At 38.7% G+C, this 15,212-nt stretch overlaps 1 protein-coding gene across 10 annotated transcripts in view; it reads left to right on the forward strand.

Annotated features, from left to right (window-relative positions):
• The window catches only part of MARCHF8 (membrane associated ring-CH-type finger 8), a 131,167-nt gene that overhangs the window by 45,450 nt on the left and 70,505 nt on the right, over window positions 1-15,212 (forward strand). For 2 of the 10 annotated variants that reach the window (XM_064594965.1, XM_064594967.1), the window contains exon 2: window positions 5,620-5,737. The exons of 6 other annotated variants lie outside the window; for them this stretch is intronic. The gene's annotated coding sequence lies outside the window, so the exon portion shown is untranslated. The remainder of the gene's footprint in view (window positions 1-5,619; window positions 5,738-15,212) is intronic. 2 more of the 10 variants (XM_064594969.1, XM_064594964.1) reach the window with 1 other exon arrangement.

Consider the following 15,212-nt stretch of genomic DNA (forward strand, 5'->3'; position numbering starts at 1 on the left):
CTCATGAAAGCGTTGGGGACAGTAGGCAAGTTTATGTGATTGGTGGCAGGAAATTGAGGAGCTTTTATAGTAAATGCAGTTTGAACAGCAAAAGTGCCTAATCTCATGGTCAGACCCTGGGCACATGGGCTTTCTTCACAAATAGACATCTCTTGTTAAGAGAGAACAATTGATTCTCTTGGTGGAAAGAAGGCATCTACTATTTTGGAACAAGATATAACCATGATTAGAAGGAAAACACATTTATTGAGTCCATGTTTATTCTTTTCTGTGTTCTGTGAAAGATGATGGTTCCTGCCACAGATATGTTTCTGCCATAGTAACAGGGATAAACATATACTGAAAACAAAAACAAAAACAATGTAAGCAACAGGGCTTTCTAAGTGTTGGACAGATGCTCAGATTTATTAACAGTGGATGAGTAGTAACCTCCTCTGTCTGCCGTATTATAATACTAGACTCCTGTTTGCTACATGTTCATGTTCTGAGTCTCCATTTCTGCTGGTGTGTAATAGCCATTCCATTTTGTGAGAAATATACAAACTAGAAATAGTGTGACATGAAAATATTAATGAAGTCTTACTATGTGTAGGATATGAAATAATGCAGTCTCCAAAATCAGTAACTTTAGAATGAAAGTCAGACATAATAAAACACTGTGAAGAAAGGTAAACTGTTACCACAATGCACAATGCTGTTTTTATTTTATTTATTTATTTTTAAAGATTTTATTTATTTATTTGAGACAGAATGAGAGACAGAGAGCATGAGAGGGAGGAGGGTCAGAGGGAGAAGCAGACTCCCTGCCGAGCAGGGAGCCCGATGCGGGACTCCATCCCAGGACTCCAGGATCATGACCTGAGCTGAAGGCAGTCGCTTAACCAACTGAGCCACCCAGGCGCCCTCTGTTTTTATTTTTATTTATGTATTTATTTTTAAAAGATTTATTTATTTATTTGTCAGAGAGAGAGAGAGAGAGAACACAAGCTGGGGAACAGCAGGCAGAGAAGAAGCAGGCTCCCTCCTGAGCAAGGAGCCTGATATGGGACTCGATCACAGGACCCTGGGATCATGACCTGAGCCAAAGGCAGACGCCTGACCGACTGAGCCACCCAGGCGTCCCAACACAATGTTGTTTTTAAAGGGAGAGAACTATGCAAAAATATTAAAGGAAATGCTGAAAAAATTGAGAAGGAGCATAAAACGAGCACCATGTGTCCTGAAAAGGCATCTTCCTACTTTATTCATGTACAAATTAACATATTTGTAATTATAATGTGTGTATAATTTATATCATCTGCAAGAGAAACCTATGTTTCTCTTGCTTCTAATGCCTACGTAACATTCCTTTGATTGTACAGCACTGCGATTTAATTAGCTTTTCCCCAATTTGAGGAAATTAAGGGAACTTTGTGTTTTTCTTTGCTGTAAATAATGTTATCATGAAAATCTTGGGGCTTGTAGATTTTTGTGTATTTTCTCAGGCTAAGCTTCCCAAAGGTAAGCTCTTCCACAGTTTCTCAGCCCTGTTGCTCAGCATTTTTCCTGATAGGCATTCTGAGTTTATGATACTATCAGAGGATCATAAGAACATAGGCTCAGCACTTAGTGGTCAGTGGTAGGTTTCGTCATATTTTTTGTAGAATTTTGTGAAGAGAAAAAATGGTTCTTTGAGCTCTTGCTTTTCCCTGATTATTAAAATGTTAAGTGAGGACCTTTGCTGTGTCCTCTTTTGTGAAGCAGCTGTTCCTAAGCCCATTTTATCTGTGGGGATTTTAATGTTTTTGAAAAGCTATTTGTATTAACTTCTTATATATAAAAGATACTGATTTTCTGTCCTGTATTCTACAAATGTTTTCCAGTCTTTTTTTTTTCTATTTATTTTTGTTTTTAATTATAGGGTCATATCTATAAATCCTTTTCTTTTGTAACTTTTTTCCATTAATTTGAAGCTTAGGAAGTCAGTCTCCCTTTAGTTCCTTAAGATATTCATCCTTAATGCATTTTATGGTTTTATGTGGATTTTTTAAACATTTAACTTTTATATCCATCAGAATTTATTTCAGTGAATGAAGTGTGAGTCTTAATTGATATTCTTTTCCCTTCCAAATTCTTACCCAGTTATCCCAACATCAGTTAAGAAGTAATTTGTCCCTGAAAACCTACAGCGAATACCATTCTCAATGGGGAAAAACTGAGAGCTTTCCCCCTAAGGTCAGGAACGTGGCAGGGATGTCCACTCTCACCACTGCTATTCCACATAGTATTAGAAGTCCTAGCCACAGCAGTCAGACAACAAAAAGAAATAAAAGGCATCCAAATCGGCAAAGAAGAAGTCAAACTCTCACTCTTTGCAGACGATATGATGCTTTATGTGAAAACCCAAAAGACTCCACCCCAAAACTGCTAGAACTCCTACAGGAATTCAGTAAAGTGGCAGGATATAAAATCAATGCACAGAAATCAGTGGCATTCCTATACACCAACAACAAGACAGAAGAAAGAGAAATTAAGGAGTCAATCCCATTTACAATTGCACCTAAAACCATAAGATACCTAGGAATAAATCTAACCAAAGAGGCAAAGGATCTGTAGTCAGAAAACTATAAAATACTCATGAAAGAAATTGAGGAAGACACAAAGAAATGGAAAAACGTTCCATGCTCATGGATTGGAAGAACAAATATTGTGAAGATGTCAGTGCTACCTAGAGTAATCTACATATTCAGTGCAATCCCCATCAAAATACCATCCACTTTTTTCAAAGAAATGGAACAAACAATCCTAAAATTTGTATGGAACCAGAAAAGACCCCAAATAGCCAGAGGAATGTTGAAAAAGAAAAGCAAAGCTGGCGGCATCACAATTCCGGACTTCCAGCTCTATTACAAAGCTGTCATCATCAAGACAGTATTGTACTGGCACAAAAACAGACACATAGATCAATGGAACAGAATAGACAGCCCAGAAATGGACCTTCAACTCTGTGGTCACCTGATCTTTGACAAAGCAGGAAAGAATGTCCAATGGAAAAAAGGCAGTCTCTTCAAGAAATGGTGGTGGGAAAATTGGACAGCCACATGCAGAAGACTGAAACTGGACCATTTCCTTACACCACACACAAAAATAGACTCCAAATGGTTGAAAGACCTCAATGTGAGACAGGAGTCCCTCAAAATCCTAAAGGAGAACAGAGGCAGCAACCTCTTTGACCTCAGCTGCAGCAACTTCTTCCTAGAAACATTGCCAAAGGTAAGGGAAGCCAGGGCAAAAATGAACTATTGGGACTTCATCAAGATAAAAAGCTTTTGCACAGCAAAAGACAACCGACAGAATGGGAGAAGATATTTGCCAATGACATATCAGATAAAGGGCTAGTATCCAAAATCTATAAAGAACTCATCAAACTCAACACCCAAAGAACAAAGAATCCAATCAAGAAATGGGCAGAAGACATGAACAGACATTTTTCCAAAGAAGACATCCAAATGGCCAACAGACACATGAAAAAGTGCTCAATATCGCTCGGCATGAGGGAAATCCAAATCAAAACCTCAACGAGATACCACCTCACACCAGTCAGAATGGCTAAAATTAACAAGTCAGGAAATGACAGATGTTGGAGGGGATGAGGAGAAAGGGGAACCCTCCTACACTGTTGGTGAGAATGCAAGCTGGTGCAGCCACTCTGGAAAACAGTATGGAGGTTCCTTAAAAAGTTGAAAATAGAGCTACCATATGATCCAGCAATTGCACTACTGGGTATTTACCCCAAAGATACAAATGTAGGGATCCGAAGGGGTACGTGCACCCCGATGTTTATAGCAGCAATGTCCACAATAGCCAAACTGTGGAAAGAGCCAAGATGTCCATCGACAGATGAGTGGATAAAGAAGATGTCGTATATATATACAATGGAATATTATGCAGTCATCAAAAGGAATGAGATCTTGCCATTTGCAATGACGTGGATAGAACTGGAGGGTGTTATGCTGAGCGAAGTGAGTCAATCAGAGAAAGACATGTATCATATGACCTCACTGATACGAGGAATTCTTAATTGCAGGAAACAAACTGAGGGTTGCTGGAGTGGGGGGTGGGGTGGGAGGGAAGGGGTGGCTGGGTGATAGACACTGGGGAGGATATGTGCTATGGTGAGCGCTGTGAATTGTGCAAGACTGTTGAATCACAGATCTGTACCTCTGAAACAAATAATGCAATATATGTTAAGAAAAAAAAAAAGATAGCAGGAGGGGAAGAATGAAGGGGGGGAAATCAGAGGGGGAGATGAACCATGAGAGACGATGGACTCTGAAAAACAAACTGAGGGTTCTAGAGGGGAGGGGCGTGGGAGGATGGGTTAGCCTGGTGATGGGTATTAAAGAGGGCACGTTCTGCATGGAGCACTGGGTGTTATGCACAAACAATGAATCATGGAACACTACATCAAAAACTAATGATGTATGGTGATTAACATAACAATAAAAATTTGAAAAAAAGTTATTTGTCCCTTTCCTATAATTTTGGGCTGTTATTTTACTCTTCTGTATAATTCATTCAGTTTCTGGACTGTCTTTTCAGTCTTCTGTATCTTGCTGTTTTAATAATAATTATTGCTTTGTTATGTCTATATTTCAAGAGGATTCATCTCTATTGCTTCTTTCTCAACATTTTTATTTGATCCTCTCATTAATTCTTATGCATAATTTTAGAATCATTTTGTAAAATAGAAAAATCTTGCTTAGACCTTGAAATTACATTATATATATGCTTTATTTGGGAAGAATACAAATTATTATTATAACAAACTATTATAGTTTTCAAATATACTCTGAAATCACTGAAGGCTTTTCATTAAAAGTTCTTAAGTAGCTTTTATGTCATTCATCTCTATTTCATGATTTTTGTTATGTTGGTATAAAGGAATATTAGTGACATTATATATATTTTTTTCCAAATTAATACTTGCTTTTATTAAATACATCTGGTAGAACCCCTTTGACTAGCTTGTTAGTAATGAAGTCTGTTAAGTTTCCGTGTGAAAAGCACACTGGGATATGTCACTCTGTAATGTCAGATGCAATATTGTCCCTCCGGAAAAATGTTGTTGGTTTTGTGTGATTCATTGACAAATTCAAAAGATGGTGTGACTGTTTTCTGTAGCTCCTGAGGAAAGTATAAAAGGATTGCCCCTGAGCTGAGAATGAGAAGGGCATAGATAAAAGTCATGTAGTGACATTATATATTTATGTACTTTTTTCTTACACTAGAATTCATTAATGATTTTATACAAATGTTTGTTTTTATTTTTTAAAAAAATTTTAAAGAGCTTTTATTTTTTTAAACATTTTTTTTTATTTGAGAGAGAAAGAGAGAGAGAAAGAGAGAGAGTATGAGAGCGGGGAGGGTCAGAGGGAGAAGCTGACTCCCTGATGAGCAGGACTCCATCCTGGGACTCTAGGATCATGACCTGAGCCAAAGGCAGTAGCTTAATGAACTGAGCCACCTAGGCACCCAAATGTTTATGTCTTTAACTGATTCTGGTAGTTCTTAGAAAATTCCTTTGGACTTTAGCTCTCTTATTATACTATAAAGTTTTCTCTCTCTCTTTTTTTTAAGTAGGCTCCATGCACAGCGTGGAGCCCAACACGAGGCCTGAACTCATGACCCCGAGACCAAGATTTGAACTGAGATCAAGAGTTGGACACTTAACTGACTGAGCCACGCAGGCACCCCTGTAAAGTTCTCTTTTTAAGTCTTATCACATTAGCAGAAAAAATCTAACTATGTATTAAATAGTAGTAGTGGCAATGTGCTTATTTTGCTTCTCGGCTTAATTAGAATGCCTCTAGGAGTTTTGCTGTTTGAGTGTCAAGTTAAATTTTGGTTGAGATGGGTGTTTTTTAAAGTTAGCGATTCTTCATTGCTGTTTAAAAATTCTGTATTGATACTGGATTTTATCATTTGTTTATAGCATCTAATGTCATCAACTACTGATTCTGCAGGTTTTCCTTGGAAAATGGATTCTGTGCCTGTGTATTCAGGTGTCATGGTGTGTTGGTGATTCCCAGTGTACACTGTGGGCATATCTTGGGTTTCCCACAGGCATGTCAAGCTCAGTGTGCCCTTGGTGAACTTCCCTTAATCCCCCACTCCTCTGTGCCTCCTGGTCTTCTGGATACACAGTGAGAAACCAGGGTATGATTTGGTCCCCTCACTAGATTATGTCAGTCCTCCTTTTCAAATGGTCTCCCTTTTCCCGCTGTCCACATTGACTGTGTTAAGTCCTGCTTTGTTCATTCAGTGCTGTGTATTACAGCTGGTCTCCTCTCTCATCTTACTGCCTTTTTTTTTTTTTTTTTTTGTATCTGCTAGCTTCTGTACACAAGCTTCTCATTTTTTGTATGAAATGTGCTTCTGATAAGAACAGGCTTAACTTAAAGTTGTTTATTCTGAGTGCCATTCAGGATGTTACTATTCAACACCACACAATGGGTAGGAGCAGGCTGCTGTTGGAGCCTGGCACCCTGTAAGGAGGGGTGCAGGGAGGTATGCAGACCTGTGGTGACTGTCCCTCAGGGAAGCTGTGACTGGCATCTTTGTCTTCTCCTGGCTGCCTCTTTGTTGTCTCTATTTGTCCCAAGCATCATTGTTGGAATGGGTAGAATCTTTCATTTATCTTGACCATTTGGAAAGCACATAGAATAGCTTGATTATTATGCCATGCTGATCGTCTTCAGGATCAGGCTTTCCTACTTCTCCCCTTGTAGGGATAGCATTGTCAGCCTTGTTTCCCCTCAGAGTCATGCTGCTAGAGGTCCTAAATGTCAGAAAGGATTTGAAGTTCTCAGTTGTGTAAATCTTGTATCAGAATGAGGTGTAGGAAGACAGAAAATAGTATTGGAAAGACAAAGCAAATGAACTGGCCCTTGTGAGGCAGTGAGGGAAATCACTGCAGATGCCTGAAAAAGCAGGCTGGAAAATGTGCTGACGTTTGTGCACATGGACACAATCTTCTTTGGTCTTTATAATAACCCTGTGAATGCAAGAGAGATTATTACCTTTCTGTTTTACAGATGAAGGAGACAGAGCCTTTGAAATTCCTCAGTTTGTCCAACATCACACAGTATTCAAGAGTCAAGGCTTAAACTTAGATTTCTGGTTGCTGATTTTGCACTCTTCTTGTTATCTTTCTCAAAACCAAAAAAGCGATAGGATAACAGTGGCTATCTCCATATCGTCGGATAAATTACGTAGGGATAGCACGAAGGAAAACAGTTTTATCTATCTTTTTAAAAAAATTCAATTAACATTAATGTATTATTAGTTTCAGGGTTAGAGGCCCACTGACCATCTGACCATTCATCAGTCTTATATAATACCCAGTGCTCATTACATCAGCTAGTTACCCCATTCCCCCAACCCCCACCCCTTCAGCAACCCTCAGTTTGTTTCCTATGATTAAGAGTCTCTTATGATTCTCTGATTTCGTTTTTTTTTTCCCTCTCTTCTCCTATGATCCTCTGTTTTGTTTCTTAAATTCTACATTAGTGAGATCATACAATAATTGTCTTTCTCTGATTGACTTATTTCGCTTAGCATAATACCCTCTGATTCCATCTACTTCATTGCAAATGGCAAGATTTCATTTTTTTGATGGCTGAGTAGTATTCCATTGTACCACATCTTCTTTATCCATTCATCTGTTGATGAACATCTGGGCTCTTTCCATAGTTTGGCTATTGTGGACATTCCTGCTATAAACACTGGGGTGCACGTACCCCTTCGGATCACTGCATTTGTATCTTTGGGGTAAATCCCTAGTAGGGCAATTGCTGGGTCATAGGTTAGCTCTGCTTTCAACTTTTGGAGGAACCTCCATACTGTTTTCCAGAGTGGCTGCATCAGCTTGCATTCCCACCAACAGTGTAGGAGGGTTCCCCTTTCTCCGCATCCTCGCCAACATCTGTCGTTTCCTGACTTAATTTTAGCCATTCTGACTGGTGTGAGGTGGTATCTCATTGTGGTTTTGATTTGTATTTCCCTGATGCCAAATGATGTAGGTGGAGCATTTTTCATGTGTCTGTTGGCCATTTGTATGTCTTCTTTGGAGAATGTCTCTTCATGTCTTCTGCCCATTTCTTGATTGGATTATTTGTTCTTTGGGTGTTGAGTTTGGTAAGTTCTTTATAGATTTTGGATACTAGCCCTTTATCTGATATGTCATTGGCAAATATCTTCTCCCATTCTGTCGGTTGTCTTTTGGTTTTGTTGACTGTTTCCTTTGCTGTGCAAAAGCCTTTTTTCTTGACCAAGTCCCAATAGTTCATTTTTGCCTTGTTTCCCTTGCCTTTGGAGACGTGTCTAGCAAGAAGTTGCTGCAGCCGAGGTCACAGAGGTTGCTGCCTGTGTTCTCCTCTGGGATTTTGATGGATTCCTGTCTCACATTTAGATCTTTCATCCATTTTGAGTCTATTTTTGTGTATGGTGTAAGGAAATGGTCTAGTTTCATTCTTCTGCATGTGGCTGTCCAATTTTCCCACCACCATTTGTTGAAGAGACTGTCTTTTTTCCATTGGATATTCTTTCCTGCTTTGTCAAAAATTAGTTGACCATAGAGTTGAGGGTCAGTTTTCTCTATCTTAATTCATAGTAATTATTTATATATTCTTTTTAAAAGCAGCTTTATTGAGATAATTCACATTCATTACAATCCACTCATTTAAAGTATATAATTCTATGGCTTTTTTTTTTTTTAAGATTTTATTTATTTGACACAGAGAGAGTGAGAGAGAGAGAGAGCACAAGCAGGGGGAGCGGCAGGCAGAGGGAGAGGGAGATGCAGGCTCCCCGCTGAGCAAGGAGCCCCATGTGGGGCTCGATCCCAGGACCCTGGGATCATGATCTGAGCCGAAGGCGGCCGCTTAACCGACTGAGCCACCCAGGTGCCCCTAATTCTGTGGCTTTTAGTATGCTTAAGAGTTATGCAACATGACCATAATAAATTTTAGAACATATTTATTACTCCAGAAAGAAACCCTTTTAGCCATCAGCCCCCATCCTCGATCCCTACCATAGTCTTTGGCAACCAGTAATCTAATTTCTGTTTCTATGATTTGCCTGCTCTGGACATTTCATACAAATGTAATCATACAATATTTGGTCCTTTCACTTTGTGTAATTTTTTCAAGTTTCATCCGTGTTGTAGCATGTATTCATATTTCATTCCTTTTTGTTGCTAAATAATATTCCATTATATAGACATGTTTTATTTATCCATTCATTAATTTATGGACATTTGTGTTATTTCCACATTTTAAGGAAGATCCAGACTGTTTTCCAGAGCGGCTGCATATTGTTCCACCAGCACTGTCTGAGGGTTTCAGATTCTCCACATCCTTGCCAACACTTACCTGTCTTTATTTTTTTTTTATTATGTTATGTTAATCACCATACATTACATCATTAGTTTTTGATGTAGTGTTCCATGATTCATTGCTTGCCTATAACACCCAGTGCTCCATGCAGTGTGTGCCCTCTTTAATACCCATCGCCAGGCTAACCCATCTCCCCACCCGCCCTCCCCTCTAGAACCCTCAGTTTGTTTCTCAGAGTCCATAGTCTCTCATGGTTTGTCTTCCCCTCCGATTCCCCCCCTTCATTTTCCCCTTCCTGCTATCTTCTTCTTCTTTTTTTTTTTTTTTTAACATATAATATATTATTTGTTTCGGAGGTACAGGTCTGTGATTCAACAGTCTTACACAATTCACAGCGCTCATCATAGCACATACCCTCCCCAATGACTTATCTGTCTTTAAATATAGCCATAATTGAATGTATCTCATGGTTTTGACTTGCATTCTCCTGTTGGCTAATGATGTTGAACAACCCATTTTTCCTTTTTTAAAAGTTTTTATTTTAATTGCAGTTAGTTAACAAACAATGTTATATTAGTTTCAGGTATGTAATATAGTAATTCAACACAGTAATTCACCCTGTGCTCATCTCCACAAGTGCACTCCTTAATCCCTGTCACCTATTTGACCCATCCTCCCATCTCCCTCTCCTCTAGTAATCTGTATAATTAAGAGTCTCTTGAACAACACATTTTTCATCGGGTTATTTGTCTATTTATTGTTGAGTTGTGACAGCCCTTTATATATATTCAACATACAAGTCCCTTATTGTATGTTTTGCAAAATGATTTTTTTGTGTTCTGTGGTTGTCTTTTCACTTTCTTGATGATATCTGTTGAAACACAAATGTTTTTATTTTGGTGATGTTTAGTTTGTTTATTTTTTGTGTGATACAGGAATCTAAATTGATTCTTCTGCATGTTGAAAAGACTGTTCTTTCCCCAGTGAATAGTCTTGGAACCCTTGTTGAAAAACCAATTGACCATAGACACATGGGCTTATTTTTGACTCTAAATTCTGTTCTGTTAATCTGTTTATCTATCCGTATTCCAATTTCATATGTCTTGATTACCATTCCTTTGTAGTCAGTTTTGAAATTGGGAAGTGTGAGTTCTCCAACTTTGTTCTTTTTCAAGATTGTTTTGAGTATCATGGGTCCCTCTAATTTCCATATGAATTCTAGGATCAGCTTGTCTACTTTCTGCCTAGAAGTCAGCCAGATTTTTGATAGGGACTGCTTTATGTGTGTATCAGTTTTGGGAGAATTGCCACTTTCACAATAGTAAGTCTTCTGATCCATTGACATGGCATATCCGTTTCCACATTACCCCCCCTTTTTTGGGTGTCTTTTTTTTTTTAAGATTTTATTTTTTTAACTAGTCTCTATATGCAACGTGGGGCTGGAACTCATTACCACAAGATCAAGAGTTGCATACTCTACCGACTGGGCCAGCCAGGTGCCCCCATTTCCGTACTGTTAGACAGGCAGTTTGTCTACTTCCTCTAGATGTGGATGTTCCTATCAGTTGTGCTGTATTTTTAGCAGTAGTGGAATTGAAGTCCTCATGCCTGGATTGACAGGCATAGTGCAGAGGTTTAACTATTGCTCTTCATTACAGATGAATTGATATAAAACAGATATTTGGAAATCATGCAAAGAAAATAGTATGAGTAATACCTGCTTTATGCTTTTCACATGAACCTTCACATAAAAAGTGGCATGGTCTGTTTTGCAGTTTGGTTTTTAAGATTATCATTTTTATCCTAAATATGGCATAGGAGAGGAATTGCTTCAGGCAGACTTTCGGGTCTGTTACCTGGAGATAGGGGTTCATATCAGAAGAGTAGCTTAAATGGCTGTAAGGAGGGGCGGTCCTTCAAAATTCTACAAAATATTTAAAACCCTCTCTCACATTTGTGTTTCTCTGGCATAAATAGTCCTCTTCAGGCTTGTCATGGTCATGTACCAATGATGTAATAATGATTATTATACTAGAAGCACCAAAGGCAGCTATTGGTATGATGTGTAGTAGGGGCTCTGGACATGGTTAGTTTGAATAAGTATTCCAAGAGGCCACATGGAGTTTGCCATCTGGGGCAGAGAACTTTGATGCATGAATGATGAAAAAACTGCTCCCCAGTGACTGTGGTGATCTCCCAGACAGTATACGACAACTAAGCAGTAAGTGCCTCTTGTCTTGTGTAATGTGAACATAAATATTCAGACCATTTGTTGGGCACAGTGCTCCATCTTGTGTCAGCATCATCAAAGGCTTAAGATAGAGTAGATTATGTAATGTGTAGTATGTAGACACTAACATTTTATTAATTATTGATTGTAGTATCTAGACATTAATATCACCTGTATTTTCCTGTTTTATTGGTTATCTGTGATCATCCACCTTTTAGAACACTAAACTTTTTTTTTTTTAATTTTAATGTGTTATGTTAGTCACCATACAATACATCATTGGTTTTTGATGTGGTGATCCACGCTCCATTGTTTTCATATAACACCCAGTGCTCCATGCAGTACGTGTCCTCCTTAATACCCATCACCAGGCTAACCAATCCCCCTTCCCCCCTCCCCCCTCCCCTCTAAAACCCTGTTTGTTTCTCAGAGTCCATAGTCTCTCATGGTTCATCTCTCCCTCCAGTTCCACCCCCATTTTTCCCTTCCTTCTCCTAATGTCCTCCATGTTATGCCTTATGTTCCACAAATAAGTGAAACCATATGATAATTGACTTTCTCTGCTTGACTTATTTCACTTAGCATAATCTCCTCCAGTCCCATCCATGTTGATGTAAAAGTTGAGTATTCATCCTTTCTGATGGCTGAGTAATATTCCATTGTATATATGGACCACATCTTTATCCATTCATCTGTTGAAGGGCATCTCAGCTCTTTCCACAGTTTGGCTGTTGCGGACATTGCTGCTATGAACATTGGGGTGCATATGGCCCTTCTTTTCACTATATCTGTGTCTTTGGGGTAAATACCCAGTAGTACAATTGCTGGGTCATAGGGTAGCTCTATTTTTAAATTTTTGAGGCACCTCCACACTGTTTTCCAAAGTGGTTGTACCAACTTGCATTCCCACCAACAGTGTAAGAGGGTTCCCCTTTCTCCACAACCTCTCCAACATTTGTTGTTTCTTTCCCTGTCCATTTTTGCCATTCTAACTGGTGTAAGGTGGTATCTCAGTGTGGTTTTGATTTGGATTTCCCTGACGGCTAATGATGATGAACATTTTTTCATGTATCTGTTAGCCATTTGTATGTCTTCTTCAGAGAAGTGTCTTTTCATATCTTCTGCCCACTTTTTGACTTGATTATTTGTTTTTTGGGTGTTGAGTTTGAGAAGTTCTTTATAGATCTTGGATACCAGCCCTTTATCTGTAGTGTCATTTGCAAATATCTTCTCCCATTCTGTGGGTTGCCTCTTTGCTTTGTTGACTGTTTCCTTTGCTGCGCAGAAGCTTTTTATCTTGATGAAGTCCGAGAAGTTCATTTTTGCTTTTGTTTCACTAGCTTTTGGAGATGTATCTTGAAAGAAGTTGCTGTGGCCGATGTCAAAGAGGTTACTGCCTATGTTCTCCTCTACGATTTTGATGGATTCCTGTCTCACATTGAGGTCTTTCATCCACTTTGAGTTTATCTTTGTGAATGGTGTTAGAGAATGGTCGAGTTTCATTCTTCTGCATGTGGCTGTCCAGCTTTCCCAGCACCATTTATTGAAGAGACTGTCTTTTTTCCATTGCATGTTTTTTCCTGCTTTGTCAAAGATAATTTGACCATAGAGTTGAGGGTCCATATCTGGGTTCTCTGTTCTGTTCCATTGGTCTATGTGTCTGTTTTTATGCCAGGACCATGCTGTCTTGGTGATCACAGCTTTGTAATATAGCTTGAAATTGGGCAACATGATGCCCCCAGCTTTGTTTTTCTTTTTCAACATTTCCTTGGTGATTCGGGGTCTTTTCTGATTCCATATAAATTTTAGGGTTGTTTGTTCCAGCACTTTGAAAAATGTCATTGGAATTTTGATCGGGATGGCATTGAAGGTATAGATTGCTCTGGGTAGCATAGACATTTTAACAATGTTTATTCTTCTGATCCATGAGCATGGAATATTTTTCCATCTTTTTGTGTCTTCTTCAATTTCTTTCATGAGTGTTCTGTAGTTCCTAGAGTATAGATCCTTTACCTCTTTGGTTAGGTTTATTCCGAGGTATCTTATGGTTTTTGGTGCTATTGTAAATGGAATCGTTTCTCTAATTTCTCTTTCTATAGTTGTGTTGTTAGTGTATAAGAAAGCAACTGATTTCTGTGCATTGATTTTGTATCCTGCCACATTACTGAATTGCTGGATGAGTTCTAGTAATTTGGGGGTGGAGTCTTTTGAGTTTTCCACATAAAGTATCATGTCATCTGCAAAAAGAGAGGGTTTGACTTCTTCTTTGCCAATTTGAATAGCTTTTATTTCTTTTTGTTGTCTGATTGGTGTTGCTAGGACTTCTAAAACTATGTTGAACAATAGTGGCGAGAGTGGGCATCCTTGACATGTTTCTGATCTTAAGGGAAAGGCTCTCAGCTTTTCCCCATTGAGGTTGATATTCGCTGTGGGTTTTTCATAGATGGATTTTATGAACTTGAGGAATGTTCCCTCTATCCCAATACTCTGAAGAGTTTTAATCAGGAAAGGATGTTGTATTTTGTCAAATGCTTTTTCTGCATCAATTGAGAGGACCGTATGGTTCTTCTCCCTCCTCTTATTAATGTGTCCTATCACATTGATTGATTTGCGAATGTTGAACCACCCTTGCATCCCGGGGATAAATCCCACTTGGTCGTGATGGATGATCCTTTTAATGTATTGTTGGATCCTGTTAGCTAGGATTTTGTTGAGGATTTTGGAATCCATATTCATCAGGGATATCGGTCTGAAATTCTCCTTTTTGATGAGGTCTTTGCCTGGTTTGGGGATTAAGGTAATGCTGGCCTCATAGAATGAGTTTGGAAGTTTTCCTTCGGTTTCTATTTTTTGAAACAGCTTCAGTAGAATAGGTATTATTTCTTCTTTGAATGTTTGGTAGAATTCCCCAGGGAATCCATCAGGCCCTGGACTCTTGTTTTTTGGGAGGTTTTTGATCACTGCTTCAATCTCGTTACTGGTTATTGGCCTATTCAGGTTGTCAATTTCTTCCTGTTTCAGTCTTGGCAGCTTATAGGTTTCCAGGAAGGCCTCCATTTCATCCAGATTGCTCAGTTTATTGGCATATAGTTGTTGATAATAATTTCTAATAATTGTTTCTATTCCCTTGGTGTTAGTTGTGATCTCTCCCCCTTCATTCATAATTTTATTAATTAGGGTCCTTTCTTTTTTCTTTTGGATAAGTCTGGCCAGTGGTTTATCGATCTTATTAATTCTTTCAAAGAACCAAATTCCAGTTTTGTTGATCGGATCTACTGTGTTTCTGGTTTCTAATTCATTGATTTCTGCTCTAATTTTAATTATTTCTCTTCTAATGCGTGGCTTAGGCGTCGTTTGTTGCTTTTTCTCTAGTTCTTTAAGGTATAGAGTTAGTTGGTGAATTTGGGATTTTTCTGTTTTTTTGAGTGAGGCTTGGATGGCTATGTATTTCCCCCTTAGGACCGCCTTTGCAGTATCCCATAGGTTTTGGACCGATGTGTTTTCATTCTCATTGGTTTGCATGAATTGTTTAAGTTCTTCTTTGATTTCCTGGTTGACCCAAACATTCTTGAGCAGAGTGGTCTTTAGCTTCCACGTGTTTGAAT

The sequence above is a fragment of the Mirounga angustirostris genome, unplaced genomic scaffold, assembly GCF_029215605.1.
Source record: "Mirounga angustirostris isolate CCGP_5_RB_7025 unplaced genomic scaffold, mMirAng1.0.hap1 SCAF_6, whole genome shotgun sequence".
Taxonomy (NCBI): Eukaryota; Metazoa; Chordata; class Mammalia; order Carnivora; family Phocidae; genus Mirounga; species Mirounga angustirostris.